Below are 26887 nucleotides of genomic sequence, written 5' to 3'. Positions count from 1 at the left end.
ATATATATTATTTATCTATATATGTATATTATATATATATATATATATATTATTTATCTATACATGTATATATATAAATTCTAAGAAAAGGCAGACTACAATTCTACTAACAGGGTTACATATATAAAGCCCGAGCATTAGAAATTGTTATCAAATTGAAAACAAGTCATGGCTATTATAAGTTATGATAATTTTGATAAAGATATCGGTAGGAAACAGTGAATTTATGTTTTATTTATTAAATGTTTATGGACTAAATCAAACTATTTTTATGGTCATATTAGTGCATAATCATGATATGTTAATGTTGCGTATAGTTATTCTACGTATATTTCCGCACTTGAATTATAACACCCACATTTATTCCCAAAAGGATATAAATTTCAGCATATTTTTCATATATTTATAGCTATACGATGTTTAAATCCTTTTCGAAACATTCTTATAAGAATGCTATATATATATATATATATATATATATATATATATATATATATATATATATATATATATGTGTGTGTGTTTTAGGGTTTTCTTTCCTTGATTCGTACTAAAAAACATCATTTTTCTTCAGTGTAATTTAAAATATTTCAACGACTTTTTTTTGTTCTGAAATAGAAGAAAGCTAATCTTTTTCACAACATATAAAGTTTCAAATGTTTAGAGGTATTTTATTTCCTTCAATATTCTCATCCAAAATAAGTATTAAAAGAAAGGCAAAACGTTAATGGACGTAGAAATTGGTGTGCTTTCTTCATTTAACTATCTCCTCGGAATACTATTTCTATTAATCCCATATATGTATATATATTGGAAGCAAGTCATTAGTCAAACACGTCTGATTAAACACGACGGCACCAAATGCACCGATAGAAAATGCTTGAGAAGAATATGGCCTAACAATCTTTGGGCGCAATGTTATACACATAGCTGCCGAAATTAAAAAGACCGCTCGGCAAATAGAAAATATATCCAGAGAGATTGGAAAAAAGTGTGTTCAATAAGACGTGCTTGAATATATATATATATATATATATATATATATATATATATATATATATATATATATATATATATATATATATATATCTTAAAAACTCTGGATATAATTCACAAATTAAATTCATAAATGAAAATGATAGAAACATAAACTGCATTAAAAATAAACCTATTAAGAGCGTAATAACATATAATATGGCAATGTCTTCCCGTATACGAGTTAAGAAAAATAACCAAGAGACAAAAAAAGATAAAACCAAACTACAAATATTAGATAATAATACAAATAAACAGCAAACTAAAACCCGTAAACGTAAGAATAGGCACAAGGAGATCCTATGGTTCAACCCCCCGTATTCCAAAAACCTAGAAACAAACATAGCTAGAGAATTTTGTAAAATATTAGATAAGAACTTTAAAGCCCCCATAGATATAATAAAATTTTCAATAAGAACACAATTGAAGTCTCTTATTCTACTATGCCTAACCTTCATCAGAAAATAATTAGCTCTAATAATAAGAAAATTAATAAACTACAAAATACAACTATACAAAATACATCGGACTGTAACTGTAGAAGAAAAAATAAATGTCCCCTACAAGGCTCATGTAAAATTAAAAATGTTATCTATAGCTGCACAGTATCAAAAACTCCAAATCTACAAAACCTATCAACAGCCATAACTCAACTACCAGATTAAATAATAACACCAACTTAAATCAATCTACCGATCAATTACTAATCAACCCACCACATTATAATCCAACAATAGACCTAACGGAAAATAATCATAATAATCAAGAAGTAATATATATTGGTTCCACATCTGGCCCAATAAAACATAGAATTTCAACGCACAAACATTCTTTTAAAAATAACTCTCTATCAAACCAAACTACTCTATCCAACTATATTTGGCAAGTAAAAAATAGCAATATTTCTTTCAACTTAAAATGGCAAATAATTGAGACTTGCAAATCATATAAACCAGGAGATAAATTGTGTGCACTATGTACAAAAGAAACCCTAAAAATTTTAAAATATGAAGATATAAAAAGCACAACCAAACTAGTAAATTACAAGACACGAGCTTCTGACATGTAATCATAAACGTTGGTTTAAATTTAATAAATATAAACCACCTTAAATCATTAAAAATTACTCATTAGTAAAAATAGATTACAATTTTTTTTAATAAATTAAGTTAGACCAATTACCTCCCTTAGACCCGTAAATCAAATAATAAATAAAGCCAATAACACATGACAATTATCTCCCCTTAAAAACTTGCAAAATAAATATTCTCTCTATATATATTAACTGTAGCGTCTTTAAATCAAAATACGCTAACGGAAACAATTTACTGCACGAGCGTCACCCTTTTAAAATTCATCATACAATAAAATAAAAAGCTATAGTAAACATCTAAATTACTACTTTAAACACAGTTCCTGATTTCAAAAAAAGAAAAACTAAAAGGTAACTATCTCTATATATTTTTAACTCAAATTTATTATGTAAATTCAAAAAATATTTTTTTCTACTCATTTCTATCTCTAACCTATATTAATTTTCTTATAAATTTTAAATCCAAACCTTTTATTTTACTTTTTCAGATTCATCTGCCTTATTTTTAATGCTAGGTTTATTTTTGGTGTCTTTTAAATTCAATAAAAATCCTCCTAAATTTGCTGATGAGGAGACCGTGCTTACCAAAAAAATATATATATATAATTGTTCTACATAACTTCATGTATACCACAAATAATAAGCACGGATTTCCGAAACGATCGTACAGATAATTGACTTTGTTGTTGTTCCTTCTTATGAAACTGATTTTTAATTTAATTAAAATTTGATTTTTAAATTAAAAAATTTTTTTTTTAATGTTTAAATTATAAATCACATTACTTAATATATATATATATATATATATATATATATATATATATATATATATATATATATATATATATATGAGAGAGAGAGAACGGAAAAGATATAGGGTCAGAGAGAAAATGCTTTTTTTTTTTGTATACACGTTTATATATCTTTATTAATTGTTGGATGTTACTATGGATCTATTCACCTTTCCTGTCTTTTGTTTTTTTTTGTTTTTTTGCATTTACCGCAACCAAAAGTAACGGTTCAGTCCGACATCACATTAGCGTTAAAATAAACTTCGGGTAGCAGGAAAGATTAAAGTAGAAATTAAAAAAGTAATAGAAAAACGGTAGAAAAAACTATGCAGATTTTTAAAAGTAATCTGCCCGCCGAACACATCAAAGCAATCGACTGGGGGTAGTTATAAAACACCAGAGAAGAGGAAAAGAAAACAAAATTGATAACAAAATTGAAAAAAAAATGTTAACTACTGAAATGGGGTGCAGACGAAATGCACTGTACACAGCCGCGAGTAAGTATTTTCCTGTATGTTTTTTTTATAAAAAAATTGTTTACGAAAAACGTGTTAATAAGTAGGTGAAATACAGGGTAAATCAACTAGGGATAAAAAGCAGTCGGAAAACACGGGTACAAAAATGTGAGACAAATAATAAAAATAAAACGAGCTTAAATAGAAAAATAGTAGAATGAGATCGAAATTTGCAAGGAATTAAAAAAGATAGATATACAAGAGACGACATGTGAAACTATAAAGAAAATGAAAATAAGAAAAGAAGTAAGGACATAAAACTACGAAAATGGGTAAACAATGAAAATATTAAGTAATATAACACACGCGCACACACTCATATATACACACATATATATATATATATATATTTATATATATATATATATGTATGTATATATACAGAGAGCGAGAGAGATGAAGAGATAGATAGATAGAATGACAGAGGGATAGAGAGAATATGTAAAGCCATGTAAAACGCCTGCACGATGTTTCCATATGTTCGATGTCATAAATAATGCATAATATTTAAATAACATTTTCATTGAGAGCTAAATATTTTGAATTCCATTCCAGCTGATTGCACTTCAGCAAGATTTTTTTAAAAACTTTGGATGTTTACTTTTATGTGGTACAATACCATAGTCATTAGAGAAGTTGCTCTATAATAATAAATACGAAATCTGTATAGATGAAAATGCTATATTTAAGCAGGCCACGCTGAGTGGCCTGCTTAAATATATACACACACATATATATATGTATATATATATATTTATATATATATATATATATATATATATATATATATATATATACTAGCTGTACCCTGCCACGCGTAGCAGTGGCTCAATTTGGTGTAATGGAAAAAATTAATAAAAGAGAAAATGCATGTTTCTTATATTAGTACAGCAATCAACTGCAAAAAGTGAAAAAGAAGGCGAAACTGAAAAAAATGGTGCTCTTGCAGAATTTGATCTGGATCCTCGAGAGTTTCTGTCAATCATTCATGTTTTGGACTTGACGAACAATCAGTGGATGAAGCCGAATGTAGCAAAAGTGTTGAAACGCTAAAAGCTTTTTTTATTGTTGTTGTTTTAAAAAATGTGATTTAGTAATTAATATTTGGTTGATGGTGGGGGGAGGGGGTTACTATAAACAGATTCGAAAAAGTCGTCCAAAACAAATAAATGAAAGCTAAGGTAAGGTAATTTACGTTTCTACCTAATTGGATAATTGTTTAGTGTTTTTATGTAATGTAAAATGTTTAATTGGCTCAAAAAACAGAAATGGTCGCGAATTCTGTTGAATACGTTAAGTTTGGGAAAGTAAGTTGAAAACTAAAAGCTATACAAAACAGTGTCTGAAACTCACCAAACATATGTTACCATGACATAGGCTGGCATAATGGATAGGTTTCTGACAGTATTTTGTATAGTTTTTTTAGTTTTAACTCACTTTCTCTAACTTAAAGTAATCAACAGTGTCCATCACCATTGTAACTTTCAAATACACCAATAAACACTGTTTTTCGAGCCGACTAAACGTTACATTAAATGAAAAGGGTTTATATTACTAAACACAGATACAAAGAAGTTGTCAAAAAATAAATATATAACAAATAAATGTAATCAAAGGCAAGAAAAATAAGTGTTCTACCTAACTGGATAAGATTTTAGTGTTTTTATGTAATGTATAATCGGTTCAAAAACATTTAATGTTTATCGGTATATCTGAAAAATACAAATGGCGGCAGACTGTATCGAACACGTTAAGTTTGGGGAAATTTTGGGAAAATGAGTTTAAACTAAAAGTACTGTTAGGAACTCACTCAATATATGTTACCATGATGTAGGCTGGCATATAATCGGTGGTTTTAAACTTTTGCTCGATACAGGTGACGACTTTTAAAAATCCCTTTTAGTGATTACCTGGTGTGAGGATATTTGTACAACTAAACGGCAAATCTGCTCAAAAAAATCCGGTATTTTTTTTTTACTTTAAGGCCCGTTTCACGTTCAGATATAACGAAATATTTTATTGTAGATTTCGGTGTACTAAAAACGAATCTTCAAACCGTTTACGTAGCAAAAAAAAGTTTTCATGACATTCATGAAATTACTTTTTCGAAAAGTGGGTGATCACTTTTCAATGTAAATTTAACTTAGAATGAGCACCCACTTTCTGGCCACCTGAGAGAGGGGCATTTTTCTGTTTCTTGGCTAAAAAATTTTTTGTTTGATTTCTTTTGCATGGTAATAACCCCTTAACTCTGGGACTATTTTCCATTTAACATCCGTAGCCTTCGTTTACGCTATGCGTAAGCATAAACGAAAGCTGTTTAGCCAATAAACATGGGAAAAATCCCCCCTCTCTCAGGTGGCTAGAAAGTGGGTGTTCATGTAAAGTTAAATTTACATGGAAAAGTGATCGCCACTTTTTCGAAAAAGTAATTTCTTCATATCATAAAACTATTTTTTGTGACGGAAACGGTTTGCAGATTCGTTTTTAGCACACCAAAATCTACAAAAAAAAATTTGTTATTTACGAACGTGAGACGCACAGCCCTTAATGGAAAATTATATAAAAAATCCGGGGGAAAATAGTTTTCAATAAAAACAGCAAATGAATTCGATAGAAAAAAAATGGATGCTATTTTTTTCTTTCTGTGTGTTTCTTGGCTAAAAAGTCTTTTTGTTTGATTTCTTTTGCATGGTATTAATCCCTGAACTCTGGGACTATTTTCCATTTCACAGACGTAGCCTTTGTTTATGCTATGCGTGAGCATAAACGAAAACTGTTAAATATGCATTCGCGTACCAAACTGCCTTGTCAAAAACCCTTTAAGCCAATAAACACGAAAATAAATGCCCCTTCTTCAGGTGGTTAGAAAGTGGGTGCTCATTTTAAGTTAAATTTAGATGGAAAAGTGATCACCCCCTTTTCGGGAAAAAAAATTTCTTCAGATCATGAAAACTATTTTGATACTCCTTAGGCGTTGACTTCCATGGCGACCCGGAGAATTATTTAATGGTCGTTCCCTTAGTACCCCCCTAGTCAAGGCTAACGCATGCGCACGTAAATTTTTTTATTTATTTACTTACGTGGTGGAGTTTCTATACTGATAGGTTTTTTGAAATTTTTTCACTGGATTATTATTGATTGAACACTAACTAGATTATGAAAAAAAATTGGAAAAAAAATCATTTCAACATTTGAAAGGGATACTCACTTTTTTGTTACCACGTTCTGGTAAATCGGTCACTTTTTTTTTTTTTTTTTTTTTTTCTAAATACGGAAGTGTCTTCAGGAGATATAAAATGGTCGCATGTTGACGAAGCAATGTATCGGGAGGCGTACGGGATTAAAAATTATTGGTAATTTTTTAGATTAGGTCCACCTCCTCAATTTTCTTTTAAATGACGACTTGAAATGGTTTTCGACTATGCTGAATACGAAAATCGCATCGAAATTTTGCAGAAATAAGTAGTTATCAAGATATAAACAGTTGTATTATGCATTGTAATCTTTGGCGGCCATCTTTTTTACGTGTGTGTATTTTTTTATGGCGCGTGTGCACGTAAAAAGATGGCCGCCGAAGAATACAATGCATAATACAACTATTTATTTCCGCAAAATTTCAATGCAATTTGCGTGTTCAGCATACTCGGAAACCTATAAATGTCGTCATTGAAAGGAAAATTGTGGAGGTGGACCTAATCTAAAAAAATACAAAATTATTAAACATTTCTCCAGCATGTTAGTGAAATTTATAATACTTTAAAAAAATTAAAAAGAAACAAAACAAAAGTTTTGAAAAAAAAACTCACCTTTCACAAAAACAATTTAAAAAAAACACACAAACTGACTAAATAAGTAAAAAAAAATAATTAAAAATCTCGAAACTTTATTTTCATGAAAACAATAAAAAAAAGTCCTGTTCTCTCTATTTTTTTTCTTTGAGAAACAAATATATTTCTGACTTACAAATACGGTTGAGACTCATTATTTTTACTTTCTATGGTTTTGATATACCGCGTTTTTATTGCTTACAAAATGGGTGACTGATTTATCAGAACGTTGTAACTAAAAAATGAGCACCAATTTCAAATTTCGAAGTAATGATTTCTTTTTTACATTTTTCTTAAATAATCTGTTTAATTAGTGTCTAATCAATAATAATCCAGTGAAAAAAAATTCCAAAAACCTATAAGTATAGAAATTAAGCATGGGAGTATACAACAACGTCGCCTTTCGCACTTTTACAAACATTTTTTTTAAAAAGTAACTAAACCATTTATTGATAATTTGTCACGTGTACAAACATTTATTTATTTACGTAGGCTTAACTCCTTTCATGAATAAGAAAAGTTTTACTCTTTAAGAATAATAAAAGGAAAAAGTTACTGAACATTTATAAAAGGACTTCTTTTAATGAAGGCCAGAGGAATAGTTGGCCGAAAATTCGTGAAACAACAACAATTAATAAAAATGGTGCTAATGCAGAGAGCCGCGCTATTTTTTAAATCATATTTCTACGTTTAAATAACGTTTTACGATATGTTTTTTTTTATTTATTCAATTGTAAGGTTAAAGTACAGAATAGGTACAAAACATCCTTACCTCCCCATGTTAAGAATGACTTTTTAAATAATAACATTATTTCAGCACGGATCACTCTCTGCATGAGTAATCTTTTATAGAAAAAAAACTCAAAAGCAAGCAACAAACTTTTTTTTTGGCCTTATATAATAAAGAAAAGATGTGTAAATTAAAAAATTGGAAGATAAACAAATGAAATATGTTTTTTTTTTTTTTTTTTTTTTACTTATCGAGTTAACAGAAAATTACACCTTTCGTCAATTCGTGGCTGTGAAATGAATCGAACGGGAAGTTCAGTTTTATCAACAGAACAGATACGCAGAAACGATTAAATAAATTTATTTATTTTATTTAATATTTTAATTTTAATTAGGTAAATTTATTTTAATAACATAAAAACATACCTCGACTCTAAAAATGGGTTGTATGAAAATTTCAAATAAATTGGTAACGTATAAACATGGTTTTATTTGTTTAGAACGAACCAACTTTACATGTTTATATATATATATATATATATATATATATATATATATATATATATATATATATATATATACTTGTACGATCTCTTCGGCACCAGGTGGTGCAACGCGAAATTGCCAACATCAATTACAGATGCTAAAAGTGTCACTTTATTCAAGAAAGCAGACAAAAGAGATTGCAATAACTACCGTGGTATATCTTTACTCCATGTCACTGGCAAAGACTTTGCCCGAATGCTCCTTCCAAGCCGCAGCAGATTGCAAATCGCGTTTATCCAGAATCGCAATGCGACTTCCGCAGCGGGCGCTCAACCACGGACATGATATTTTCAGTGTGTCAAATCAAGGACAAATGTAGAGAACACCATAGAACTCTTTCTATCGAATTTGTGGACCTCACGAGAGCTTTTGACATGGTCAGTAGAGACGGTCTGTTTGCCATCCTACAAAAGTTGGGATGTCCAATAACTCTTCTTAGTTTGACAATAACCTTCCATGACAACATGACAGCCGCAGTCTTCTTCGAATGTGACAAGTCTAACAACTTCCCCGTGTGCAGTGGAGGCAAGCAAGGTTGTGTGTTGGCTTCCACACAGTTTGGCATCTTCTTCTCAATTCTGCACCACGCTTTTGGAAATCACGAGGACGAAGACAGTGTGTTCCTTCATACTTGCTCTGACGGAGAACGTTTTAACTTGGAACACCTACGCGCCAAACCCAATATTCAAAGAGTCCTAATATTTGAGCTGCTGTTTGCAGAGGATGCTGTATTGGTCTCGCACTCGGCAAGTGGGCTCCAGCGACCGCTTTACAAATTGATCGCTGTTGTGCGGAGTTCGCACTGGTAATCAGTGTTAATAGTCGTGATGCACCAGGATGACGCATTACCAATCACCATCAATGGCCACGAACTAGGGACTGTCAAGAACTTTGCGTATCTTGGATCCAACATCAACAAGGGAGTATCTATTGAACAGGAGCTACAAACGCGCATAGGTAGAGCAGCGTCTTCTTTAAACCAACTACGTGAAAGAACATGGTTCAATAGATACCTCACTTCTCGCACAAAATGCCGCGTCTACGAATTCTGTGTTATGACTACCTTACTGTATCGAGTAGAGACTTGGACTACGTATGCTCGTCATGAGAAAAGACTGTATCATGGGCATCAAAATAGGGAATGAATCACTAAAGAAGAGGTACAAAGACGTGCTGGCAGCGGCTCCTTGTCCCAGACACTCAAGATCCGACGATCGAGATGGTGTGGACACCTGCGCAGAATCACGGCTTACAGGAAACATCTCTACTCCAATGCTATTCGGTCCATGTCTAGGATTTCGGCTGCTGTGCACCAGAGAATATTCCACAAACCAGTGGTTACTGTATGCCGCAGCTGACAGGGCCTAAGTTTCTCTAGAAGTTTCTGTCAGGGTTACCTCACCCTTAGTCCTTGGGTAAAGAACCTTGGCCCACAAGGCAGTGGAGGTTTATTAATACAGCGTCGGACACAAGCTGTTCATCAGAGTCCCAACAAAAAATAATTAAAAACAAAGTCTATTTTGTATCGCTATCCTAGAGTAAGTTTTATTTTGTGAACACAGTTGTTTGCTATTTCCCGCCAACAGTTTAATAGATTTTGAGGTTCTTTAAAGTACAGGATAGAAAATTTTTCATGGAGGCATAATTTACATGGGTCGTCTAAATGTATGCATGTGGTAGCTTGTCTCATTATTTTCCATTCGACTACCGGCGAATGTCCGCTTTCTTTGAGTTCCCAGTATTTATTCGCTAGTGTTGTTTTTATACGGTGTTTTTTTTTTATTTTTGAATGTGCTTTTGTGGTCATAGTATCGGGTTTTGAAATCTAAGGAAGTCATGCCTATGTAATATTTCTTGTTATTCGGGTTTTCTTTCGCAAATATTGTTGCTTGATAGACTACACATAGGTATATTTATATGTATAAAAAAAGGATAACGGCCACCTAAAACCACTAACCTAGTTCTAAAACAGATCCTTTGTTTGATAAAATGCATGCCCATTGGCTGATAGGAAGGGGCGCGGTTGATACTAGAAAGCTGATTGGCCAACTAGAAATCCTCAACATATATAAAAACAAGAAGCAATGACAGAATTCGCGCATAAGCCTGACGAATCCTATAGTTGGATGAAACGCAGAATATTCAGTGTAGCTTAATCGCCATATATATTGTATAAATTACTAACTAGCTCGACCTACGTATTGAGCACTTTTGAAGTAAATACTTAAAGTTTACGCATAAATCTATACTTTCATATATTAACTTTATGTGAATAAATGAAGTAGTTATATATATATATATATATATATATATATATATATATATATATATATGTATATATAATAGCAAAAGTATCCGTCGTTGACTGGGGTCAAAAACAGTCTACAGAAAATGGACTCTGATTTATGAAAGTATGATAGGTCATGAAAAGGAAGGGTTGTAAAGAGATAGCTTCGAATTTGGGGGTATCGAAACCAAAGCAAAATATGATGAAAGTAAAAATAAAATAGATAAACCCCATAATTTATTATACCATACCTGTTCACAATGAAACACTTATCACAATATTATGTGGATCCATATTAAAAAAACTTTGTTATACTATGTGGCATATTTCGATTCTATGGAGGTCAGGTGTGAAGAAACACCCCATAATTTTATTATACCATAGTTCTTCAAAGTGAAACATAATTATCAAAGTATACTTACGCAGATAGATATGAAAAGGCTTTATTAATGTGTGTGCCTATTCCCATTCTATGGAGCCTAGGCGCGAACGCATACCCCACAATTTTAATGTGCCATCTCTATTTAAGTTAAAACATACTTATCAAAGTACTTTTGTACATCTATATCAAAAACACTTGTAAATGTTTCTTTTTTTAATTTTTAATTTTTTTTTTATTTCCCTGCTTTGTGGACCAGGCGCGAACGCAGACCCCACAATTTTCATGAACCACCATTCTGCCAGATCAAACATATCCATTCCTGTGTCTCGATAAATCTCCTCTCATTATATGTAATCAGTTTTTTTTAAATAGTCAACCATATAGGCGCCTATTCGTGACCAGACACACGCACACATACAGAAACAGACATTCAGTTTTATATTATAGATATGGAGAGCGTGTGTGTATGAGTGTCTATGAATCGACACAGTCGTATGATTCCTTATACTTCTGCTTCAGCCATATCTCTTCCATTTTACACAAAGGTACATCCATCGAACCCTCTATTATATAAGCTACAAAGATAGCTTTTATCAACCCGTTTTTTTCTCTCTCTCTCTCTCTCTCTCTCTCTTTCTTTTCTCTAACAGAAGGGCGTTAATGCTGACTTAGCTCCAACCCACACTCTCTTTTTACTGCGATGTACCAGCGTTTAAATTAAATTACAAGTCGAAGACGAACCTCCCCCAACAAAGTTAATTTATGTTAGGATTAAAGTGTAGTTTTCTTATAGATTACGGAAGATAACTTATTTTTCTATGCTCAAATTTATTATTCCTTTTAACCGAGTCATATACAGACGAACTCTATATTTCTCAGCATTCTTATATGAAGTACAACTAGATACAAATTCCTAACCGGTAGAGACAAATCGTGTGGAGAGATGGCACGTCCAACTGACGCGAGGTGGGGAGCTACTGACATTTATAGACACTTCAGTCATAAATCCTTTTCAATATGGCACTAACATGGTATAAACGCTAATACTACCCTAAACACAATGTAACCTATGCCTTATGTAAGGGATTTTATCGAACTTTTAATATCATATAATTAGTAAAATTAACTAAAAGATTCTGCTGTATTGGTCTTTAAAACTTGAATACGAGGATTCCACTATAATCTAATGTTTAGCTTCCGTCTCCTTAATGATACACGCCTGGACCTATTAGCCATACTGTACTGCATCATAAGTACATTTTTCAGCATAGGATTGTCTTTCATAAACACATTGCCCCCTTAAAATATTTTGTAAGATTTGATATCACACGATTCAATTATCTCTGATCCAATTCATCTCATTATTCTGATTCCTCTCATTTTTCTGATTTGGTTAAAAGCCTTGACTTTTGTACGGGCGGCCGGGTTTCGATCCAGGCTTGCGGTAGCAGACGAGCTGTGATACAGCGAAACAGTACTGTATGTGGACGACTATATATAAATATATATATATATGTGCGTGTGTATGTGTGTGTGGTATATATATATATATATATATATATATATATATATATATATATATATATATATACTCACTCGGGCTTCTATATTATAGTGAAACTGCTGAAGCAACTCCACAAAACTAGAAGGACGGACTAGTTTTCCAAGAATCTCCCAGGGTGCATTGCGATTGATAGTATCAAAAACCTTTATCCGATCGACAAAAATTGACACAAATGTATGTGCTGCGCCATACATTTTTCCATTGTGCCGCAACATGAATTAAACACCAAGTATAATGTATTTCTTTTATCCCATGTCTTGGGTTCTCTTACTACATTTGAGTTGTCTCTGTCTCTGTCTTTCTCTCTTTCTGTCTCTCTTTTTCTCTTTTGGTTAGAGCATGAGAAAAAGTTTCCCCCTAAATGACTCAGCATAATGAATTAATCTCCAAACCCTGTTCCATCTCCGTGATAGTGCATTCCTGTGTATACCTTACGATTACTTTAATAGAATACACACTGCAAAGCATATACAATGTGTCTCATAGTGCTGATTAAGCGGATGTTGGAAAGTTTTCTACTTTAATAGTTTCTTACAAGGAACGAATATAATTTGGAATTATCTTCCTGTCTCTTACGTCTATGATCGTACTAATATGCAGACATTTAAATGTAATGTGGCCAAACATCTTGTCAGTCAACTCCCTACATCATTAATAATGTTGCATTACATGCAAGTCGCAATGTGTTTGGTGTGAATAAGAGAAAATCAAATATGTTTCGTATATATTGGTAGTAGCAATATCGTATACATTTGGATCTATATACTGTTATTTTTTTAACCATAGCCTCCTTCTACCCGGACAGTGTAGGAGAAGATTGTTTGTGTCCTGGGAAGCTTTCTTACACCTTCGGCAGATTCGGGAGTCTATTGGTTAATACTCTGTTTAGTGCATGCATGCATACAGTGTCTTCTGGTCCGATTTGCCGCTACCAACTGGCTCTTTATAACAAAACCTGGGAGGTGCAAAGTTGGATCTTAAATGGGGTCCCCCTCCTTTAGTAGTATTGTTTCTCCATTCTTTCTTCCATGTCTTAACTGAGTCGATTTTTTTTTATTTCTGACTTTCGGGACATAATCTAGAGGAATATGGGCCATCTATTTAAAAGTTTTGGGATTGGTAACTTCTCGGCGTTCTTCTAAACATTTTGAATCCATTTTGTAGTGCCTCACCATTTTCTCATGTACTGCCATGCGATTGAGTTTGCTACTGGAAACATGCAGGATTAAAAGTTAATAGTGATCAACCTAGGTGATCACACAGAACTTATGTTAAGAATTAAAGAGAGGGAGATAGAGAAAGAGAGAGAGGGGGAGAGGTGAGTTATAGTGTAGATACGTTGGCCGGAAGTAAAAGATCAGCTGATTTGATTGCGTGTGAGTCATATGATCAGGTTAGCTGAATCGTTGAGATTTGATTTGGATACAAAAGACAACGGACGGTTTCCCGTTGTCTCCTCATCTTCACTGGAGGGACGAACGCTGACGTGTGTAGAAGAAGAACCCACAGAGGCCGATTTCACTTTCCACCTTCTGCAGGACATCTGGGGAAAGTAAATAAACGATAGAACCAATTCCTTATCTTGGAGTGATTGAATATTCATCCAAAAACAGGTATCAAGTCTCCCTCCGGGACGAGAAATTCCAGATGATCCAACATCGAAGAAGCAGAGGTAGGTTCTGAAAATACATGTCACTCACACACGATTCCCTTTATGATACAACATAAATATATGATATAACACGTCATCTCTTCTAATCCATTATTAGAGATAACACATCAAACACACAACCCTTTATTATAGAGCAACAACGTAACACTTATAGACTTTGCGAAATCCTTCCTGATCAATTTGTCTAACCGCTACAACAACTATATATTGGTAAACAAATGCTATGTTTTTTTGAAAAGGTATAATACATTCCGAAACATCTATATGTCCAAACCTCTATCTCGCCCTTCTATACCATATGGAACCATGCGTCAATTCACGATTCGTTGTCACACTAGATGAAGAAATATATTTTACCTATCGAATATCCATAGCATATTGGATTTCACGGGACCAAGTGACACAGCTGAAATGCAATAAACGTTGGTTTTTGTTTTTCCAAGTTTTTCTTTGCAAGAACCTCAGTGTCAAAAATGAAATATGATAGTTAGCCTCAGGGTATTATTGACATTCCCGCGAAATACAGTTCATACATGTTAAACTGACAGAACTGTCACTTTTTATGGAATTTATTTCTTTTTCAGCTTTTGTAATTATTCAGTCGATTACGCTTTCCAGTGATCCTGTATATTTTAAGATGATGTTAGCTTTTGTTTTTTATGCATTTAACAATCCTGCCTCCGCTTTACTTTCCTCATCTTTTCCAATTACTATTACAAAACGCTGACACACACACATAGATGCACACATACACACACAAACACGCTCATACGAACACATGCACTTTTGTAAAGTTCGTCTGATTCCCATTATAAAGTAAATAAAAAATAAAAGCGTAATACTTATTTATGTTTGTGTTACAAAATATCAGAAAAAAAAAAAAACATCGATACCATCGTTTTCAAATCTGAAACAGGGAGATCTAATCTCTGGTAGTTTATGCACTCTGTTATATCTGTATTCTCGAACATGGTATCTTCGACGTGAATATTCATGTATTATCATTACTTAAATGGAACTGTTTCTGTTGAGACATTAACAGGCGCAGAAAAGAGTATGACATAGGCCACTAGGGACTGGTTTCGTTTGTTTTTGGACATCTTATATTTTGAAAAAAAAATATGCATACATATGTATAGTAAGTTCTTAAAATATATGTGGCAGTTAAGCTACGAAGAATATTCCGCGTTTCATCCACGCTAGGATTAGTCAGGCATAATGTATTGAGCACTGTTGAAGTAAAACTTAAAGTTTACGCATAAAATCATACTTTCGTATATTAACTTATGTGATTAAATTAAGTAATCATATATATATATATATATATATATATATATATATATTAGTAGTAGTAGTATTTGCTATAATTACTATTAAATACCTACATATACTAGCGTGTCATCCTTTCTGGAATCTTCAGTGCAGGGTGCCAAGATTAACGCCAGTCGAGAGACTCGAACCCCCGCAACAGAAGTCATGCCTGGCTTCATTAGCAAGGGAACTAACAACTCGTCTACCGTCAAGCACGAGAGATGCAGTTAAAATGTAAACATTTATTGTTATTAAATGCTTTTAAAGTCAGGCAGAGATATCTAATCATTATATGACGATCTGCGCATATGAGCTAACTTTATTACTACTGAAATTGCTCCACGATAAGAATCACGTTTCTTAAAGGAGTTGGCATTATTACTTACTATAATATTTATTAAATCCGTACATATACTAGTGTTTTCTCCTTTCGGGAATCATCAGTGCAGGGTGTCACGATTAACGCACGTCGAGATATTCGAACCCCGGCAACAGAAGTCATTCCTTGCACACACACACACACTTATATATATATATATATATATATATATATATATATATATATATATATATATATATAATGAGAAGATGTGTGGGGACACTTCACAACCTATATATTCAATTGATCTTTGATCTACAGGCTTTAAATAAGGCATATATTCTATTCAGACATATGGAACAAATAATTGTTTTTTTTTATCTGGAAGAAGAGTCTGCTAAGGAGTCCAAATATAGAAAAAATAATACGTGTTGTCAACGTATTTTTATCTGTTTAGTAACTGTTCAAAATATGTGCATGCGTTTATCGTTCACGCAACAGATGTAAAACATGAGTAGGGTTGAAAACAGTTTTTAAAAGTTGTGTCAAGCTAGCCTATTTTTAGTGCCCTCAGGTTTTGGTTTCGATCTCAGTCCGAGAATGTGTTTGTTTTTACAAAAAATGAACTGTTTAGAACAAAAAAAAACATAATGCTCAGTTGTTTTATGAATAGAAATAAAATATGTATGCGTATTTTACCGACGAGCAATGCTGATAGGCCTGCTAGTTTACATATGAACGTGAGAATGTGTGTGTGCCATTACAACTCTCAACTTATATATTAAATGAATCCTTGATCTGCAGCCTCAAAATTTAGTATATAATATATTCAGGCGCATGGAATACTTTTCAGTAGGTTTTATCCGGAACAAACGGCTACTAAAAGGCTAAAACTTAAAAAAAAAAGTCTGGGGTCATTGGATTTTTTCGGCTTATCAAGTTTTCCTGACGGCGCATACGCGAATCCTTTGCATAACAGTTTCCTTATGTTAAGAATAAATAAATTAAAAACCTATTTTAATGATTGTGGTAATCATTACTAATTGTAATCGTACGTGACTCACCGTCTTTAGATCTTTGCTTCCATCTCAGCATCAGTATTTTTTTTTTTACTTTCAAGATATGAACCGTTTAAAAACAAACGTAATACTCTCATGCGCATGCTCCAATTTATCTCCGTTTTTTTTAATTCATGTTTATTTTTATTAAAGGAATCTTACGTTATATTTAATAACGGCAAACGCTACATCTTCCAGTATATATATCGTTGAGCACTTTCAGTTGAATTAAAAAGTCGGTCAACTTAACTCTTATGCATAGATCATCGTATAACGGTTAGATCACTCTCTGACTGACGGAAATGAACATTTAAAATTAAAATGTTTGAATTCGACGTTATTTCACGCGGTTAATGGTAGCCGAATGGACTAGGTCTTCGCTAAACCGAGCCAGAGATGTCTCGTGATGCAGGGTTTGAATCGTTCGACTGATATTAATCGTGACACCCTGCACTGAAGATTCCCGAAACGATGAAACACTAGTGGCTGTAGGTATTTAATAATTATTATAGTAAATATGTATATATGTATATATATATGTATATATATGTATATATATGTATATATATATATATATATGTATATATATATGTATATATTTATATATATATATATATATATATATATATATATATATATATATATATATATATATATATATATATATATACTCGAATCAACTTGCTTGTTTTCTTGGGAGTTTAAATCGTCCATCCAGTTTGAAACTTCCGGTTTTAAACTTTCGTTTCCTTACCTATTTCATGACTGCCCTATCTGAAGTCCGATATTAAAAGCCACTGCTGCTAAAAAAGGCATACACAAGGTCAACAATATGTTTTGTTTTAATTCATTAAAAAGTGTTTTACTTACATATAAATGTAATTAGGCTTTTATTTCAGAGGAAATTATCTAATGAAACCATTTTTTTTATCGCTATAGAACTGTTTTATCGAATTTGATCAAAACAAGGTTTAAATGAAATAAGCTTTGATGAGCTAACAAGAATAAAGCATATTTATAAACAGAAAATAATGCATGGTTTTACTGGGATATCTGACGCTTAACTTAACTTTATACTTACATGAAAAGGGGGCAGCCCTTATCCTCAAACAATATGATGCTTAACTAGGCCGTTATATTTTTCCGAAGCTATCTTTTCACTACTTTAAAAACAATCTCGTCCCAAACTCATTATTCTTAGTGAGATTCTACATAGAAGTATACGATAGTTTGTTTTTTTTTCTTCTGTGAGATAGCATTGATAAATTCTATATCCTGAGAACGTTTCAATTCTTTCGGATGTATAAACCCGCTTACATTACGTTATTTGAGAACGCGTACATTGCTCCTGTGTTGAGTTAGGGATTCTACAGAACGCAATAGAAAAGAAGCACACAATCTCATATTACACAGATTTACAAAGAAGGGACTTGAATATGTTTATATTGGTGCCCGATACGTCATTTGCAATAAGTTCGATAGTAACTATGTTGAGGCATGCCCCTGTTTACCTTCATATTAGTGGTTGTTAATCAACAACCACATTAGGCGCTCAATTTGGACGAAGCTGTTCGTATATTATATGCATGCCAGGATACACTGCACTTGAAGCATTTACTTTTAGAAACCTCACTTTTGATTTTGTCTAATCTTTTACATAGATGTTTAAAATATAATCACGGTTTCCTACGTTTTTTTTATTATTATTACTATTCATTGTTAATTAGTATTCACGAAAGATCACGCTGTTTTTTTTAATTCTTATATCTGATATATACGGATTAACAATGATGCCACATCAGTTCTCCATAGATTACCAAAGGTAAGCAATGTGTACCCTGGTAAAAACCAGACGGGTGACGATTTAGGAATACTAGACACTGTGTGTAGGATGGCGTCGACACTTCCCTGTAAAGACGCCGTCGAAATGAATGTTTTCGTTAACGTAAAATTGCGCAGTGATACTAATTTTTTCATTTTAAACTTATATTCCAACCATCATCACTGCACAGTAAGTTCTTTAATATGACAGGGGCGCATTCGAAATCAATGTTTCTTTTTGAAGTACAATTGAACCATAATAATTCATGTTTTTATTTTAAATTTGAATTCAAGCTATTATATAAATATACTTTAAAAAAAAAAAACAATAGTTTTTTTTATAATGCACTACAATGTATCGTAAACTAAGTCACCGTAGGGAGGTGTGCGAATCTTCCTCTCAGAGTACTGAGATCGGCCCCCGACCAGAGAAGGCAATCAGTCGATTTGTTTGAAAAGTGGACGATTTCACCGATTACGATGACAGTAAAAATATGGAAGCGTGAAACACTTGCTGATCATTATTTAATAGCGGAAAACATCCAGTTTCCCTAGCAGTCTATTATACAAACAATTTCTTTACCTAGTAATTAACAGAAATTTGATATGCAAAAAAATAAAAGTAAACTGTATGAGTAGATATTGTGTTTACCTCATGATATTTTTTTACCATTTATTTTTTCTGCTATTATTATTTTACTATTCAAAACCCATGCATAATTTTTGATTTTTCGGTGATTAGAGATATTTAGGTCCGTTTGGGTAAAATTTAGGAAAATTTCGCATGAGGTTTAAATTAATTATGAAATTAAATGAAAAGTTGGAAATTTAATTGGATATAATGTACAGGGTGGTAAAATAGTTGTCGCCCTAAAAGAAACAACACTACAGATTCCTTTAAAACTGTTTATTAGAAAAACAATTTAGATATCTTGATTATGCAACAAAACTTACATATTTGAATGCAACCGTCTTCAGCCTCAATCACCACTTCGATACGGGTCTGGAATTGGGAGCAAGCCTTTTTCAAAAGCATGAGCGGCAGCTCGGCGATTACTTGGCGGACGCGGCGATCAGACTATCTTTTGTGTTGTGGAAGGGCATGTTTGTGTAACGAGACCGTTTCGGGGAGCGATTTTGCTCCCCATTGGGGAAATTGAGATCCCTCCTAAACCCTGAGAGAGGCCGGTAAATATGCTGAGATTGTCTGTTGAACGTTAATTGAATCCCGGACAGCGGAAGGTGACCTATCAAAAGGGATGAGTATTGTACTTAAAGAAAAACACAAAAATGTTATTGTTTAAAAAACTCCATGACAGGAAATGTCAGAACAATGTGGAGATGAAAGCAGACCTATGATGGCCTTAAACACACCTGTTCAGACAAATAGTATTGTGAATGACAGGATTTGACCCCTTGGGGTCGTGTAAAGGATTTCATTTTTGACCCCAGATTTTCGAAACTATGGACAAATTTTTGAAGTACACACACGCAAATGTATCTGGGGTTTCCCCAGATACGTGGCTAGCTTTGATTAGTTAAGCAGAGCGACAGACCCTAACCCTCGACCTTAGTATAAAAACGTATACCCGGCCTGAATTAGACAGATTGAAGCCAATTCTCGTGAAAGTCACCCGCTCGCAGAACGTCCGAGATCCCCCCCCATCTATCCTGACCACCATCCAGTGGACGAAGAATAAGATTTTGTGAGACTTAGAAAGTTTTGGCGCACTGACGATGTACATATGTAAAAACCGGTAACTTTTGTGAAATTAACTCTTCGTAGTGAGAACATCTTACTCTCTCTTTCTCTATCAGCGCGTATGCGAAGCTTAGGTTTGCTTTTCAGCAGAAATCAACACAGAGCTGAGACGTAGAGTATTTTATGTGAAGATATCCCCGTTGAGACGATCAAGCGCCACAGTTTCCGATGAGGTTAGAGGTCAGTTGCTGAGCTGAGGACTGGAGACCTGTCATATTGGTAATATGCTCGACGCATGACCAAATGAAGTCGTCCAACAGGTTCAGGTCGCGGAGGAAGAGGACCAGTTAGAGAGGGGTACAAAATCGTAGCACTCCTTATGAAGCTAACCCTAGGCATCTTTGGACTTGTGAGCCGGCGCCGAGCCATGCTGACCCACCCAGGGTCTGCCAGTAGGAATCGAATTTCACTCTGGCACCTCTACACCCTTCAACACATCTAGACACACTTTGATAATCAATACCGTGGCCGTAAACTTTGTTATCATTACATGGGCACGTTTCTGTTATTCGAGCCTATCCAGCAATGCCTTTTGAAGGTTCTGGCAATGATCCTGTTGTCATAACTTAGACCGATAGAGAGCACGACTCAAACAGCGGCGCAGCTCCAATCTCTCTCTGTGAACATTGTGTGACATTCAAACATCACGGAAGGTACACAACTAGCCAACTGGTAGAAAAACAATTTCGCTTAACGGAAAAGGAGTCAGGACGTCTTTTCTGCGACGATAGTTTTATCGTTTAACCCTGTGTTATGTGTATTCTTCGGACACTCCTCTGAGTTTAAGTATTATTTTAATAACGTTTCGGTCCATATAACCTGCGACCTTTTTTAGGTGTATCTTATCGAACTCGGGAATTTTTCTTTCGAAAGTTGATATTTGCATGAATATCCGAACGGAACTCCTAACTAAATGGACGTGGGTGTCATATTTTTGTTGCTTCAGACATGACTTGGTAAAAACCTTACGTATTTCTTAACTGTGATTTGTGTGTCGCTCTCACTGGTTATTAGATGTTCGACGTCAAGACTGATGGAACTTACAACTAAATTTTACAAAGTATGTTATCAATAACGTGACGACAAGATGATGTTTAGAGGGTACATGGACTAAAATACCTGGCGATAAACACTCAAAATTAGAACAGTAGTCCGAAGTACCGAAATGAAAAATGAATAAATACTCCTCTCAAAATGTCAGAAATGTAGAGGTTAAATATTTTAGACTATACATCAGTGTATGACGTCAACATAGAATATAGTTGTAAGAAAAGGAAGATGATTTAATTTTTTGGTAACGTATGTGACATTGATAAGTCATATATTGGAATGATCTCTGTAACCTACAGGAGTATGTGGAATAATTGCTACTCATTTAGGTGTATATTGCCTAGAAGTCCTGGAAATGCGAGGCACATCCCATTTTTAATTGAGTCCTTTATTACATCTGCATGGAAGAAAAAACGGGAGCCATCAAACACATGTTTACGCGGGACACGAGCAACTGTTCATGACACAATAAAGATCATTTGCTAACAACATGAATAGGAGACAAACCATTTAACATAGGCCACACATTGGAAAAAACCCTTCATTTACTGTTTTTCAAATCGATTGATTTGATTCGATTTGAAAATACAGTATTCCGTCAAGTATCACCGTTCATAGGGACCAGTATAACCCGTGATATTCGAAAATCTGCAAAGTAAAACAAAATCAATATTTTTTTATTTAATTGTTTATAAGCTGTTTAATACCATGTATCAAATGTTTATAAGCTACCCTTTATTAGATTAATAATAATAATAATAATAATAATAATAATAATAATAATAATAATAATAATAATAATAATAATAATAATAATAATAATAACTAGCATGACCCGTGGAAATTTCATGGTAGTTAAAATCTTTTAAAACACACCAGTAAGAAATTCCTTATTGTTATATTACAAAAATCAACGTATGGAAGCAAGTAGAACAAACAAAGAACTTTAGTTTAAACTTTTATTGAAGGTCAATGCGATCGTAACTGATGCTGTTGATATTGTCAGGAAGTGCTGGTGATGATTGCGGCAGTGACAGGGACGTCGATCAGCTGCTTGGAGTGAGAATAGTGGTCAGTAAGCAGGTTCTTGGGAGTCAGACTGTGAATTTAAAAAACTGTGACATTGTTGACATCGATTTTGTGAAAGTTCTGATGACCCCAAGTTCTTTAATATTTCAGGACATTTTGGATTACACGTGTGAGTAATGAATAGGTCACAGAAAACTGCCATTGCATCTTGATAAAGCTGTTTTAGATTCCTAGAACTTCCTGTAAATGTAGATGATAGAATAACTGGTACACCAGAATAACCATCCTCATTCCTTGCTAAATGATCCATTAAGCCAGAATATTGAGCAGCTCTTGGTTGACTTTGATAGCTTTTAATGAAGTTAAATAAGCAACCGTCAACTTTTACATATGCAATAGACTTTTCTATTTATTTTGAATTTTATTCAATGAAGATTTGGAAATTCACAAATATTTTTTAAGTCGAATTATTGATATAGATTTCAATTAAATAAAATATACTGTAAATCTTTTAATAAGTTATAAATATTTATTTAAAAAATAATTATTGAAACAAAGTATTTCACTGCATAAAAAACGGTTATGGGGAGAAGGGTTAACGATTTAATGAAAAAAATGTTTAAAATGTTCTTGTATCTGTTTTATAATTTTTGTTAAATAAGAAAAATCAATAACTTTGGTAGCACTATTGTAAGAATCATGCTGAAAACCATTCTTAATATGGGGAGGGGGTTACCTATTCTGAAACTACACTTAACAATGTAAAAAAAATAAGGGAAAATATATGTATGAACAATAAATATTTCTTCAGTTAAATAAAATATACTGTAAATCTTTTAATAAGGAATCAATATTTATTTAAACCATAATTATTGAAACAAAGTATTTGACTGCATAAAAAAACGGTTATGGGGAGCAGGGTTAACTATTTTGAACCTTCAGTCTAAATAGCGATTTAAGGACAAACAAAATTTAATGGTCTTGTATCTTTTTTTATTAATTTGTTTTAAAATAAGGAAAAAAAATCGTTGATACCGCTATTGTAAGAATCATGCTAAAAGCCATTTTTAATATGGGGAGGGGGGTTAACTATTCTGAAACTTCACCTAACAATGTAATAAACATAATGAGAAAATTATTTAGTTGTATCAAATCTTTAAATAGGAAATAAATATTTCTTTAAATAAATTAAATCGTAAGTAATGAAACAAAGTGTTTTTAACTAATAACGATTGAACAATAAAGGGAGATAATTAACATTAATTTATTTTTGCGATGATGATGACGCGTTTCATTAATTAATGTTTGCGATGAGAATGCCGTGACACCGTACGGACAAGCATATGAATATATAGATAATGATAGAAAAATTGTATCATTGATAGGTTGTAGAGTACATTATTACAGGTCAGTACTGTACATAAATAAACCTATATAACTAGAGCAGTAAGCAAGTACGTACATGTAACAAGTTACTGTGACAATACATCCATACAATACATCCATACAATACATCCATACAATACATCCATACAATACATCCATACGATACATCCATACGATACATCCATACATATGTATAAAAATCTAATGTTAAAAAAATTATAAATTGAACTTAAAAATTTAAATTAATTGAAATAAATAATAATTAAAAAAATACTCAAGCAAGTAATACACAATTTTTAATATTTTAATTATTTTTATATTTAATTTGTATACATTCGATTATCACGGTTCTTATGGATTTATAATAAAAATTAACGATATTATTATATTGAAAAACCTGTGACGTACTGAATCCGTGATAATCGAACCGCGAAATAATGAGGAGTAATTGTAAAAGATGTCATCGATTTCGATGACAATAACCATAATGGATTGTGAAACATACAGGCAACTTTGTATCTAATATATATATATATATATATATATATATATATATATATATATATATATATATATATATATATATATACATATATATACCTACCGTATCTTTCTGTTAAGTTACATTATTGTTTCAGCTACCGGCCGTTTTTTTTTGGCCGTCTGTAGCTTCCTCAGACTTTTACAAAAATGTTCGTTGTTATGGGATAAAAGGAACAGGGGAGGGTTGCGAGAAGAGCGGGGGAAAACGAGGAAGGGAGCAAGGGGAAAAGGTGGGAGGGGGAGCTTGGTATGTCGGTAATGTTTTAGTTTTGGAGTTTAAAGAACTTGTGGGGGAGGGTCTGGGAAGTTAATTTATGGTGTGGCTAAGGGCATAGGGATACATGGAGGGGGAATGGGGATATATGGGGGTAGGAGGAGGGGGTACTTTAAAATTTGAGTCTTAATGTTAAAGTTTTTGGCGTCTCGTTGGTGCGATGATTTCTTGATAATTATGTATTGAGCTGTTAGGTGATCGCTTAGGTTCGGAGGCGGGAGGGCTATGATTCGGTTTATTTATTTAGTTTTTATTTGTTCTTAATTGTTTGGAGAGGGTTAGCTAGCGGCCACGCGTGACAGCACACACATGCGGACGTACACATATATACTTAAAGAAACGTTCACATGTACACATACATCTCCGCCCTGGCGTGCAAATATATGCACATATGTGCGCATGCTTGCATAGACACCCGCGTCGCTCCCGCTTACGTCAAATTTTCCTTAAGGTGCTAAAATTGGGTACGTGTGCGCAAGCATGGATGCGCTCATACACAGATACATACACACATCGACGCCCCTACCCCCAAGGATGCGTATACACGGGCCCATGTGCGCATATTGATTAAGCATACCTGCATCCCCATGCATACATGCAAGCGCATGTGCACACACAGATACCAATACTCGTGAAAACATACATCGACATATATACACAGCTGCACCATCTCACATACGTATGCGGACAGCAGACAGCGGTCACATATACTCTCACATCCACACACGTATACAATGGTACGTGTACACATATATCGGTACCCCATGTATACACGAACGCACACGTGGACGTACAGGTGCGTGTATACACACACATACACACCCAGTTATACCGACAGTTATTGGTATAGACATATTCGTCTACGTAGATTTAAATCTAAGTTCATTTGTGGGTACATATGCGCAATATTTTCGTTCGATGTAGACATGATTAAGCATACATATGAGCATAAAACCATTCCCAGGGTAAGATACATCATATTTTCATTTTCATTTATGGTGGGTTTTTTTTTGGTTAGATGTGGGTGCACACGAGAGCGCCGGCGTACTCCTCCGCATGCATATACATACCTACAGATGCACGTCCACACACGCATGCATGTACACAGATATACATGCATACACGCATACACATATGCACACACATATGCTCTCGTTATATACATCTGCAAAGATACATACCCACACTGCCTCAAGCACCGATATGTGCGCACGCATATACATACAGGTATATAGCGTGACATACCGTAAATGTGGGCACAGGTTTCATCCACATATACTTACATACGCATTAATAAACGCCCACTTACCCGGGATAGTGGTCCTAGGTAGCCATGTTTATAGATTTTGGGGAGGAGTTTGAGGTGGTTTATATGGGGATTGAGTGACGTAGTTATTGTTCTAAGTTGGGGTATTTGTTATTTAAGGTATTATCGATCAGTTTAGGCGGAAGGCTATATTGGGGTGTCATACTCTAAAGTATGCGTCTATGCACATGAGGAATCGATTAGTTGTACATTTCCATGCGTACTTACCTGTACATGTGTAAATCCACATAGTTTTATGTAAAGAATTTCCGTGTAATGTAGTGGAGGTTGCATGTAGGGTGTATAGAGGTTGGGGAGGAGGTTGGCTAGGGGGAGGGGAGTTGATGCCGATTATTGGGTGGTTATGTGGGATGTGGTTATGTGGTGTTTAGAGTTGGTGGTGATTGGGGGTATGTGTTATTTTGTTAGATTTAGGGGGATTCTTATTGGGAGAGGGGAAGGTGGTGTGGGGTGTGGGGGAATTGGTTGCGGGGGTTTGGTTGAGTGTATGTCATGGTAGTTGTGGTGGGTGGTTGTATTGGATATATAATTTGGGAGATTTATGTGGTGTTGTCACAGGGGTG

Source organism: Euprymna scolopes, chromosome 12 (genome assembly GCF_053919585.1).
Source record: "Euprymna scolopes isolate OS-2025 chromosome 12, ASM5391958v1, whole genome shotgun sequence".
NCBI lineage: Eukaryota > Metazoa > Mollusca > Cephalopoda > Sepiida > Sepiolidae > Euprymna > Euprymna scolopes.
This window is presented reverse-complemented; position numbering follows the sequence as displayed.